Genomic DNA, 12,288 nt, shown 5'->3' with positions numbered 1-12,288 from the left:
TGTGTCAGTCATCTCAAACAATAATAATGTCGAAACTGAATGAATCTTTCAGTCTGCAGAAGAGTGAGTCCTATTTTGGATCTTCCTGGTCAATTAAAACTGTGTGTTGGACTGGGACTTTAACTTGGGAGGTTGTTTTCCGTGGCCTGACTTCTCACTGAGTTACAACTCGCAGATTTACTTCCAACAGTACCTGTCTCCTACTTTCTGAGCTTCACGAAAGTTTTCCCGCATACTTTGCTGGACTTGCCTGGATAGCTCAGTCAGTAAAAGCGCTTCCCAAAAAAAGGCATGGTTCTGGGATCGCATCCTGGTCCATCACACAGTTGTTATGTAATACTGGAGCTCTTTTTCTACATCCATCAATGTATCCAGAACATTAGTAGTCCAAGCAGAATCGAATACAGAACCTTACCATTTTGCTGAAACTCCATTTAGATAACGGGCCAACATACTAAACATGCTGGCTGGCGAGTCTGAGCGTTGGGGATGGGTGAGGGGGAAGGAGAGCTTGACGGTCACATTTTAAGTTTTCTTGGATATCCTGAAACTTGCGGCTTTTGCGGAAAACCTTTAGCAGTTTTAAGTTAAATTACGTTAAGTTTCCTACTAAAAAGGTCTGGCTGATTTTTACTCTTGGACTTATAGTCTCCACGTTGTAGGATATAGAACAATCGGAAATTATTTTAAATAAGTGTTTTAATGGAATAAAATTAATGTTTGCCGCTAAATGAAGAACACACATTTAATATGTGGACCACACTTAAGAGCATTACAGAAGTATTAATGGATAAATGACTTTCTGGAGGAGTAACAGGTTGGAGGGGGCGGGGATAAACGGTAGAAGCGCGAGGAAAGGTAAGTCGCCAGACTGCGTGTTATGCATTTCCCTCCTTCACAGGTATGCAAACTGAACAGCAGGTAATTCCCTACTCTATCTTCCTCTCTATTTCACAAGAAGCAACTGCAGGGCGTTTCAAAAAGTTACACCGACTCTCATGTATCACTGGTGACGCAGTGCGTAGACATGCCCTGGGAGGGAGGGGGGGGGGGCTGTTTATTTCATACAAAGTACATTAACACTACATGGCTTGCTTATAGATGTGAGTTACTTATAATACTGAGGCAAGAAGAAACGCGTATGGGTAGAACTTACATAACTCTCTGCACACTGTTCTACACTGTTAGAGGGAAAATTGATTCTTAGTCATCCTGTACGACAGCTGTAGTGTTCTTCCGAAAAAGGTAACCTTAGTGGAGGCACTGAAACAGATATTCTCGAATACTTATTGATAGCATGTTACACGTCTGACAAGCTCTTCAGTGTGGTAAACAGTTGACAACTCCAGCCTTCAACATTTTTACATAATAGTTCACCTCGCAATTGCAAATTAGCCCTCATTTAATAAACTGAAGATAACTCCACTGTAGAAACATGAGCTCAGTCAAATTACTTTGTCTGTTCACGTAAGACAACTCGACAGGAAATGCTCGGGGCAAAATGAAATTCGAGCATTATTTGTGGCGGGGGAAGTTGCCTTTCCTGGAAGAATGCTGCAGCTGCCGTACCGGATGACTTATGTAGATTCTGTCCATATGCGTGTCTCGCGTTAGCATTATTAGTAATTCACATGCATATTCCATGTACTGTCAATGCACTTTGTGTAAAATAACCTGTCGCCAAGGCACTTTTGCGCACTCCGTCACCTGTGGAGGGCAGCCAAACTATCGTGAAATACCCTGTAGTTGCTTCTTGCGATGTAATGCGGTAGACGAGGTGGGGTATCGCCTGCTTGCTCCTCAGTTTGTAGGATTATGAAGGATGGAAGTGCATGACCACAATCTGGCGACCTACCTTCCTTCGCATTTCTACTCTCCATCCCGTTACATGCCAATAACGAGATGTATCGCTTAATACGGCTGTACTGCAATGTGATGTGGTACAAGCATGAGCTTTTTGTTCTTGACCTACTTTGTTTAACAGTAAACATCAATTTTGTACCATCAAATGAAAATTTAACAATTACGATTTTTCCATCCGCCGCCACGCGAAGAAAAAATAAGCTGGGTCTCTTTTGTAAGATATTTAATACAGTCCAATTTTGTAATGGGAATCATTTTCGCTACGTGCCGCGGTTTCTCGATATATTCTAGAGAAACAGTTAGTGACCTTTAAAGGCCCCCTCCCCAAACAGTAAACCTTCACACCCCACCGGTCTGGATTTTTAGAATGTTGTTCATGACACTCCCTCCTACTACTGCACAAAAATTTGCTACAACACGATTTTTTCCCTATTAGACCTATTCTGGTGTTCGTTGACTGGGGTAAATATCAGGGATCAATTTTTGACCGTGGGAGACAGAGTCACAAAGCTTTGCCGCAAACAAGAAGTTAGCTCTTTTTGAACACAGTTGTTTGTGCCGATGGCTTCTACCTGTGCAACGTTTTTGGCGCTACCCAGTTTATAGCTCGAGAGTGCAGTGTGTTTTAGTTACGTGTCTTACGTCTGATCGATTATTCTCAATACAATATGGCTAAAAGATAACTTAGTTTTAATAGTGGGAGGAGCAATACACACTTGCCAACCGTAGGGACATGTCCATACGCGTAGGGACTTTCGGCTCTTTTCTTTCCAAACTATAGGGACGAATTTTCCGATTCCTCTGTAAAACCCTGGGACTTTTGTCTAAAAAAGAAAAATTAAAAGGTACGAAATTAAAAAAGTAAAATTGCTAAACCGTATAAATGTTAAACATTGTATACGTCTGGCACCATTGCGTACGGGAAGTTAGCCTATAAGAGCCTACCTCAGGGACGAAACGAGGTCCAGAAGGGAAGCACTTTAGTCACTGTCTGGAGAAGGTACGTGACGGGGGGAAATACTGACTGGTTTTTTACTTAGCTTTTCTCGTGCTGATGAGCTGCTGCTTCCTAAGGTAAATTTCGCACGGGAATGTGCGCTACGAAACAATCATTTTCAAATGCGGCATTTCTTTGTTGCAGAGAGCGTAAATTAAAGTTGTTGCAATACAATGTAACGATTAGAAGAAAACTGGCTGCTCTTGAGGAAACCCTGACGCTGGCAACAATCGTGAATCGAAGAAATATCACGCGAAGTGCTCCGAACGGGGCCGACATGCGACAACCGAAACCAGGGGCTCATCAGGCAACTTTTAGCGCGTCTGTTATCTCTGCATCATTTTTACTTCCGTTGTTACATTCTTAACTTCTGCTGCGGCGACTGTCTCTGTCTTTGTAGTGTGTACACATGTTGAAAATAAAGGATAAACAGCTTCCAACGTCAGTTCATTTACGCTAAACATACATAAGCTTCTGAAGATTTTTTTGAGTGGGGAAGGTATCTGTAGTATTAGTACTTTTTATTATTATTACGGCTTCAACAACGTAAAAGAATAGAAATTAACAAAACAGAGTCAGTCAAAGCCAAAAACAGAAGTTTAGTCAAGTATTGCAGGAGGAAGAACAGTTTAACGGGTGTTACTAGCAGATCCCAAGGACAGTTATCGTGCTTGTTGCAGAGTGTATGACATTACTTTGTGTGCTGGAAGAAGTGAACTTCCGAAAAACGCAAATCGCGATTCACACAAAAGCCTAGCGTCCGAAGCTCGAAAAGGACATCAAAACTTCCCAAATAATTGGCTGCTGAGCATTCACTAACTTTGTTAATAATAGATCTTAAAGATGACTTCATAAAAAGACATTTTCATCGATTCTAAAATTGTCCAAACAGCGACTGTTCAGTGTACAAAATTGTTTCATAAAGGGGAAATGTTACTACCCAATATATCGTTAATTTTTTTTCTCGCCAGCCTAGAACTTTTTGCGTCTTTAGAGACTTTACATGTGAATATACGGACATATCACATGCCATGCAGGTACATAGTCGTAAATGAGTTGGCAACACTGCAACAGTATTGTTTTGTCGAATTCAGAGTAAAACCCGTGTGTTTATTGTGAAACAGTAGTGTGTCTGTTCCCAAGAAAAATAATGGAGAACGTTATTTTTCGACAAAGCACAAAAAATTAGACAATGAATTTACTGTTAATTCTGAATTACGAATAGGCCTACGTAAAAGTTGAGACATAAAATCTTAATTACCAATGTAGCAAAGTGCGTTTACAAAGCCAATCAGCAAAATAGTAACATGATAATGGACTCTTACCAAGTCTGTTACGTTTTGTCGAAAAGGGAAAAAACATTCCAATAATGGGGAAGTAGTTAAAGAAGCAGTCAATGAACAGTGCCACGGAATCTCTGTTCGATGGTCTCACGAAAATAAATCTGCACTTAGTCTATGTCTTTCAAAGGACTTCAATTGCCTCATCTAACTGTTGCTACACGTGTTGAACAGATTTCTGAAGATTGAGTCTTAATTACATCAGAACATGCTATGGTGTGTATTTTTCGCTTCAGTTTGATGAAAGCACTGATATTTCTCATGTTGGAGAGTTGTGTTCATTTGTTAGAATGGTCTTTAGAGATTTTACGGTTAAAGAGTAGTTTATTAAAGTGTTGCCACCTCATGAACATATTAGGGGATAAGGCATATTTAACGCTTTCCTGTTGTTTGTGAAAAGTAGCGACTTCCCGCACTCTAAACGTGTTGTGATAACAACCACCTTCAACGACGGAAAGAATAATGGGTTTCTTGCTGTGAAGTTGGTTGGTTGGTTTGTTTGGGGGAGAGGGCCAAACAGCGAGGTCATCTGACCCATCGTATTAGGAAAGGATGGGGAAGGAAATCGGCCGTGCCCTTCCAAAGGAACCATCCCGACCTGGAGTGATGTAGGGAAATCACCGAAAACCTAAATCGGAATGGCCGGATGCGGGTTTGAACCGTCGCGTCGTCCTCCCGAATGCAAGTCCAGTGTTTTAATTACTGCGCCCCCTCGTAACTCCATTTTATTAAGCAAGCATTTTGTAAAGCAAAAACGGTTTCTTTAAAAAAAAAGATACAGAAAGTTGCTACATGTGTACCTTTATGGTAGAAGCCTAGTTATGTACAGGTTACAGAAACCCATGCACTTTCAAATCTCTCTTTGATTATGGAGTTGCTGGCTACTGGAAACACGAGTTTTCAGAGACAGATGGAGTTATGAAGTTTTCACTGCCTACCATTGATATATTGAATTTCTATACAATGCAATTACAGTACTTTTTGCCACAATACAAAAATAACAACCACAGTAAAGATGAAAAACTTTAAGATGCAGCATCACACTTCAGTATATCAGGATATATAAACAGAAATACACACAATCTATGTACTTCTATTTATAAAATATATATCTTTCATTGTCTCCTTGTTGTATGTGAAACAATTACGAATTCTTACCAAAAAATTGAGTTAAGCACATTTCTTAAGCCATTAATGAATGAAGCATATGTTTGCAGCAAAAGGCAGCATTGGGAATTCTACCTACTAAATATTTCTGAAAACTGTGTACCCAGAATGCATAGCACAATGAAATACTCAAAGGATGTTTAGCATAGACTATTAACAAGCCTGGAGAGAGATAGTGTACAGATAAGCTCAGTAACACTGTCCAATGATCTCCATCACCTATACACTGGATGACACAATTAGCATTTTTAACAAATATCACTTCAGCTTGCCCTATGTTGCTACATCTTAAATACACTGAGCACAAATTGGCAGCTTGCACTCTTAATTGATGTAACTGGATAACTGCCTAGTGTGATGAGTTGGGGTGCTGTTGAATAAAGCATGTGATATTGACTCCAAAATACTCGGATAATCTGAATGGAAACTATTACATCAAGTTGTTTTTAGAGCCTGTGGTACCAGCCTTCAGGTGCAAGCAAAAACTAAAATTTCAGTAGGAAAATACCTGGCCACATGTTGGTAGGATTGTGCAGGTCTACTTCCCTCACCAACAAGTGTGCCTGACATGTCATTCATCATACATGTTTGGAACATCATTGGTCACGGCATCTTGTTTTTTCGTGATAGTGCAGCAATCACTGTTAATGCTCTGTGGACTTCAATATCAACTTCCTGGCATATCAATGTCCTCTTTGAAATATTAATTGATTAGTTGACATACTTCAAATTTTTAGTTTCTCTTCAGTTTCTTCAAAAGACCATAGCTCCAGGACCTTAACCTCTATGCCATCTTACCTCACATCAGGTACCTAGCTTTGTGGCACTGGAAGGAAGATTATTGGTGTTTTGATGAAGTCACCAGGGACAGTAAAAAGTTCATACTGGAGGAGGATGGGGAAGGAAATAGGCTGCTGAGGAACACAAGACTTGTACACCATCTGCTGGTGTCTTATACAAAGCTGAAAACAGTACAGCCCCCTTCACCAGGTGTGTGACATAACTGTAGTTGATGCTGTGTGTGTGTGTGTGTGTGTGTGTGTGTGTGTGTGTGTGTGTGTGTGTGTGTTTATTTTGGAGCTGAGGCTGATGGGAACACTTAATAGGCTTGGTCACTCTCAGGTGGATGAAAAGAGCCTAAACACCATTTTGGTAGAAATAGAAGCTGCAATAAACTCATATCCTTCACTCAGGGAGAGAGTGACACAGTGCTGATACCAGCCCACTTCCTAAATCGTAGCAAAACTGGAAACTATTCCATGTGAGTCAGAACCAGCAACTAGGAAGTATCTTGCCAACGAGTTCCAATTAGGACAAAAAGGTTAATGAAGACATTTGGTGTAGATGGAAAACAAATATCTCCGGCTGCTAAGAAGTTACCATGAGGTTAAGGGATATTCCTCAAAAAGAAAGTCACCAACTGGAGATGATGTTCTACATCAGGGGAATATCAAACCCAAACACTCGTGTAACAGAGCAGTGGTGCAAGAGTTTAACATGGCAGAGACAACACAAGAAGATGCATCATTCTCTGGCAGCCAAATAGAATAAAGATCTGCTGGCCACCTCAGCTCGTCATCCACCTTCAGATGTACCAGGGTTGAGAAGACATTAGGGAATATAGGACTTTCTCTGTTGGTTTTTTATACAAAACTGTAGGATGTGATGCCTTCTGAAGCACAGGTGTGACACAAAAATGGTAACTGTAATGTTTGTTATGGAAAAAGCTGCATGTCTGGTGAAGTTATGGTGTTGAATTCCTTTAAACAGTAATAAGTAACAATGCTGGCTGTGCACTTTCAAGGAACCCATCCTGACATTTAGCTTGAGCAATTTAGGGAAACTGTGTAAAACCTAAGTCTGGACAGCCGGCCCTATACATGTATGAGACTCCTCCGTATTTCATACATAAACATTTGGCAGAGGGTTCACAGAACCACTTTAAGACTTTTACTTGACTGCTCCACTTTCAAATAACACATGGGAAAAATGAATAGCTAGATCTTTCCGTGTGAGCTCTGATTTCTTTTATTTCTTAATGATGGTCTTGTCTTGATATATATGTGGGAGTCAATAAAATATTCTTGCACTTGGAGCATAAAGTTTGTGACTTAAATTTCATAAAAGACCTTGCCACAGCAAAAAATGCATTTCTATAAAAGATTCCACCCAAACTCATTTAACACACCTGTGACACTCTGCCCGCCCTCTGTTTTGCAATAATTCAGAATGAGCTGATCTCCTTTGAACTTTTTGGATCTCCTCCATCAACACTACAAGGTAAGGATCCCATACCATGCAGCAATACTCCAGGAGATGACAGAGAAGTGAGTGTATGCAGTCTCTTCAGTAGTCATAACGATGATACCCAGAATGTCAAGACAGAAAGCAGTTGGCAAACTTGAAAAAAATGGATGCAAACTCGGTTGATCTTGTTAAACAGCAAATTTGCTCCCAATGTTTTAGAAAAACCATGGGAAACCTCTACCATGGCATACTATATGACTCAGTAAAGAAACAAAAAAAATTGCTATAGTGCTAGAACAAAAGAGTAGCTAAAAATGATAAAGTATGTAGGCCTATACACAGAACATCATGATAAAACACTATGGTAGTACAGATACATCGGAGACAATAATGTGTCAAAAAGCAGAACAAACTGTGCAGCAATTTGCCCAATGGTTGAAACAGTGGCATCAACTTTGACTACATAAAAAAAGACTGTATGACATTATTGATTGGAAGATCCCATATGAGGTGGTTAGGGCACCTGGTGCATGACCTCTATTTGACAACATTTCGATGAGTTGCATATCAATGAAGATGAGATGAAATGATAAAGAAAACACAGTGCTCCAGTGAAGAAACTCTCTGACCAAACTTGGAATTCAAACCAGAACTCTGTGATCTAGAGGCAGTGATGATAGCCACTTGCCAATGAGCTTCAGGCTAGAGACACTAGGTTGAACCATACAACATACTTTTATTGCTTTTGAAAAGAAGTGTCTCAGAAGATCTACTGATATTTTTGCCCCGAGGAAAATACAGCAATCTTGGTCACCAACATTATTTTTGTTAACATATCATTAAGTGTTTTGGGCTATCACCATCATCAGATCAGTAAAAACCATATACAGTACTTAGTCACCTGCTGCTGCAAGGGGCGTTCAATAAGTAATGAAACTCTTTTTTTCACTCAGTTAATTGCAGTTGAAAAAATGTGGAAATTGCTGCGGGTTATCATGGAATATTCCTCCTCCTGTTCCTACAGTTTCATGGTCTGATAGGTGGCAGCACTATACATACCCTTCAAAATAGCATTCATAATGGAAGTGTGTTCCAGACAGAGAGCTGTCATTAAGGCTGTTTTGGTAGAAAACTAGAGCATTGCAGTTATTCAATGCTGCTTCCAGATTGTCTACAGAGACCTGGCACTGAATAAAAACATGACGAGTCATTGGGCAAGCTGTCGCTCATCATCACAACAAGATCTCACAAACTTGTCTGATCTCCAGTGACCAGCCAGCCACACACAGCTGTAACTCCTGCAATGTTGGAACATGTGGACAATCTCATCTGAGGTGACTGATGGACCACAATCGAACACCTCACTGTGCACCATAGAGGAGATAATAGAACTTCACTGGACTGTTCTTCCTCACATACCATTCAGCCTGAATTTTGCACCTTCCAACTTCCATCTGTTTGGCCCAATTGGGGATGCACTCTACAGGAAGTAGTATGTGGATGACGGGGAGGCTATTGATGCAGCAAAACCTTTGCTCTGATGTCGGCCAGGGGAGTGGTACCATGAGGGCACATAGGCCCTCCCAGAAGGGTGACGTAAGGCCGTTACATTGAATGGAGATTATGTTAAAAATAGGCTTTTGTAGCCAAATGAGTGGGGAATAATGTGAGGTATTGGAATCCTGAATAAAACCAACCTGTTTCCAGAAAAAAAAATGTTGTGCGTTACCTACTGAACACACCTCAAATATTCTGGTAGACCATCAGTTCCCAAAATTTTGATGCTAAATTAAGCAAACTCGAGAAAGAATTGAGCAATACTGAATATAAGCTTGAAGGAAAAGAGTTAAAATGGAATTACTATTGTCATAAGCATGTACCATAGTGAATGGAACAAATTTATTTCCAAACACACACACAGCACATACCATCAACATTTGTGCTGTAGTGCACTATTTTCAACTTTTTCTTCAAATATCCACTATCAAACCATTTATTTAGAATTTAGCTAGCTTCAGGCATTCAGCTGTTTTTTGAAATTTAAATTCGCCATATTAGTTAGGACCTAAATAAATTTAATGATGGCCGCTTGTAGACGGTTTATATTAAGGTTCTAATGTCTACCAGTCACATGACCCACTTGACAAGTTCGCTTTCTTAGGAAATTACGATCCTCGAAAGTTAAACTACGCAAGATACTGACTGATGTCTATCAGCATGGCTATTTTTAATAAGATTTCTTAAGTATCCTATGTAGCCAAATTTTTGATCCCTGTATCATTAATTGAATGCATTCTCATGACACACACCACTTTTTTTTACACCGTGACTGGTCAGAGATCCCAAGATACGCAGAGGGAAAGAGAGGGGGGAGGGGCGAGTGAGACAAACTGCTCATTATTATGGCCCAATTTGAACCACCTCAGGAGTTATTTATTTTTAAGGGAAGATAACAATTGTATCCAAAACAATTCAGGAAGAAAATTTATTTACTTGGGTATTACTCCCTTGAAATAACTGGAAGCATACTCCCATCTGTCAATCAATGTTAAAGGTATTCATGTACTACTTGTGGATGTTGAAATTAACTGGGCGTTGGGAGTGCCGCTTCAGCTTCAGGAAGCCATGATTTATTGAAAAAAGTATGAATTCCAATACACGAGCTAGGAAACCGCACGCCAAAATTTTTTGATACAAATAAAAAATGGTTGCCACTACAAACAATACTGGAAGACCATCAGGCATTCACAGACTAAAAGAAGCAGACTTTGTTAAAAAATGGAGGACGATGACGACGACAAGATTAGTGTTTAATATTCCGTTGACAACGAGGTCGTTAGACATGGAGCACAAGATTGGATTGGGATAAGGATAGAGAAGGAAAGTGGCTGACCCCTTCAAAGGAAACATCCTAGTGTTTGTTTTAAGAGATTTAAGGAAATTGCAAAAAATCTAAATCAGGACGTCCAGACGCAGGTTTGAATTGTCATCCCCCCCAAATGCAAATCGAGTGTACTAGTCACTACACTACTCCACCCCGTTTTTGTTAAAAAACATGACTACTTTTTGACAAAGCATGTGCAAATGCTTAGAATATTATTACCTGTAAAGAAGATAAATAGTTTCTGATCAACCAACAGTGGAAAGAACTCAAGGATTTATGCATGGAACTGATTACTAATTACTTGAGAAGGACAGAAAAGCAACTGAGTGAGGAGAGGCAGCTGGGAGGAGGTGAGTGCAAAGCAAATGTAAAATTCAAGATTTTGACAAATTATTTACTTATAAATTCACAATCTGAATACATTTGAAAAGAAAAAAGAAAAATCCACTACTAATTTAATGCTGATATTTTTACTAACATTTTGATTGTTCAACATCCTATTGCTTAGAGCATTATCCTCATTTTTTCTCAGATGAACTTGTCAAATTGTTGATATAAAGTACAAGAAATGTTGAATCACTACAGTCCGAGGAAATTAAAAGGACATCAAGCGATAAAAGTCTCAAAAATTCCATTGCCAAAAATAACAGGCAAGAGGGCTTCAATCAGTAATGACTTCTAAGTTTGCAGCGGCACCAGATACATACTATAGGATCAGCGAAAAGACAGCACTTTACATCCTGATAGTTACCAAGTACTAGGTCAAGGTATTGAAGAACAGGAGTTCTATTTAAAATTCCCAAGAGAAACTCTATGAGAAAAAGGCTATTTATTTCCATTTTCCTTGCCAGTGTGTATGTCACAGAGCGATTCTCTGCCACTTCTGCAACCAAAGCACCATACAGGGTTTTGATTTATGACACTTGTCTCCTGGAATTACACAAAACCTAGTTTTTGCACAAAGGTGCCAAATTAGCAGGTAGCACAAACGAAAAAAATGAAAAACAAGAACTCACAACTATACACAGTTTTTTTTTTAATGGTGGTGGGGGGGGGGGGGGGGGGGTTAGCTACAGAAACAAGATAAGTGAGAATCCCAGGAGCAAGTTTTGCTAATGCCCAATAAATCTCATTTCAGAATACATATAAAAATCACATTTAAGAAGTAATATGAGCTGATAGTTATAGTATGTTGTGCAGAAACCTCTGAGTAAATTCATATCAATCAGAAGGCTTTCTTTAATAGGTATTGTTCTTCAAGTTGAGCCCTCTGGGTATCCCTTAGGGACCAAAACATATTGCAAACTATTTAAGCGTATCCATTACGGATATTTTAGAACCATGACTGTATATTGAACGTAAATAAGTTATACACAACTGCAACCAGTCACTTTTTTGAATAATAATAGTGCTTTATTCCATGAACTGGTTTTTGAACCTTTTCAGGTTCATCATTACTGGTAGTAGCATAATGCTGGGTGCTGGTTTGTGACAGTATAGGCAGCAGTCATGGTTCGAAAATATCAGTAATGGATAAGCATAATCTGTTGATAAAACGCCAGGTAATTAGAACAATGCGCGAATTTCGACAATGTAAACTTAAACTAACAAACACTATCCTTGCAATAAGATTTAACAAAAAGTGTCGCTCAGAAAACGTGACTCCAAATTATATCAGAATAAAAAAAGTGCATGCTGGATGCTGGAAAAGTGTCACTGTCTAAGTGTAAACTAATATAGTTTGCGTGAAAGTGTTCTGGACATCAAAATGGAGGCAGACATATCCGAAA

General features: G+C 39.5%; 1 protein-coding gene across 1 annotated transcript in view; it reads right to left on the bottom strand.

The window, feature by feature from the left end:
• Window positions 1-12,288, bottom strand: part of LOC126271580 (ankyrin repeat domain-containing protein SOWAHA) — a 389,485-nt gene that overhangs the window by 372,184 nt on the left and 5,013 nt on the right. The gene's annotated exons all lie outside the window — the stretch shown is intronic.

This window comes from Schistocerca gregaria, chromosome 1 (genome assembly GCF_023897955.1).
Source record: "Schistocerca gregaria isolate iqSchGreg1 chromosome 1, iqSchGreg1.2, whole genome shotgun sequence".
Classification (NCBI taxonomy): Eukaryota; Metazoa; Arthropoda; class Insecta; order Orthoptera; family Acrididae; genus Schistocerca; species Schistocerca gregaria.
This window is presented reverse-complemented; position numbering and strand designations above follow the sequence as displayed.